General features: G+C 50.4%; 1 non-coding gene across 1 annotated transcript; it reads left to right on the top strand.

Annotated features, from left to right (window-relative positions):
* Positions 1-322: 322 nt before the first annotated feature.
* Positions 323-452, top strand: LOC121105474. The gene has a single exon (XR_005838000.1). It is a non-coding gene; the product is annotated as a small nucleolar RNA SNORA70 (small nucleolar RNA).
* Positions 453-793: the final 341 nt, after the last annotated feature.

Genomic DNA, 793 nt, shown 5'->3' with positions numbered 1-793 from the left:
CACCACCCAGGTGTAACCTCAGAGCTTCCTAGGATTGCAGCCAGTTTTCCATGGTTACTGAGTGCCCACTACGTGACAGACTCTGTGTTGGGCACTGAGGATGCAAAGCTGACTAAGATATGGTCCCTGCTCTGGAGGAGCCCATGGTTTAAATGAGTGAGACAGCCATGGAAATGCATGCAGTGCCAAATAGGGGTGAGGTGCTAAGGCAGAAGGCTCCTTGGGGGACTGCTGTGTCTCAAGGATGGGTGGGGACAATAGAGGCATTAAAAAGGACCTCATAAGAGGAGATGCTTGAACTGGGTCTTGAAAGATGATGGGTCTGCAGCCAATTAAGCTGACTGAGCTCTCTACCCATGGAGGCCCAGTGTGCAATGGCGGCAAATAGGAGCCTCCTTGGCTATGCAGCTTGCTGCTTGTATGGGTTGCCCTAAGGGACCTTGGAGACAGCCCTTTCCAGTAGACATTGATGTCTGACCTCATGTTATCTCTAATCTAGGCTCCAGACAGGTATGTGGGAAAACCCCAGGGCTCAGTGGTCAGGGTCCATATTGGCCAAGTCATCCTGTCCATCCATACCAAGCTGCAGAACAAGCAGCATGTGATTGAGGCCCTATGCAGGGCCAAGGTCAAGTACCCTGGCCGCCAGAAGATCCACATTTCCAGGAAGTGGGGCTTTACTAAGTTTAATGTGGAGGAATTTGAAGACATAGTAGCTGAAAAGCAGCTTATCCCATATGGTTCTAGGTAAAAAACATCCCTAATCATGGTCCCTTGGACAAATGGTGGGGTC

The sequence above is a fragment of the Ursus maritimus genome, unplaced genomic scaffold (genome assembly GCF_017311325.1).
Source record: "Ursus maritimus isolate PB19 unplaced genomic scaffold, ASM1731132v1 scaffold_26, whole genome shotgun sequence".
In the NCBI taxonomy this organism is placed as follows: domain Eukaryota; kingdom Metazoa; phylum Chordata; class Mammalia; order Carnivora; family Ursidae; genus Ursus; species Ursus maritimus.
The sequence above is the reverse complement of the archived record's forward strand: the minus strand, read 5'-3'. Positions and strand labels throughout refer to the sequence as shown.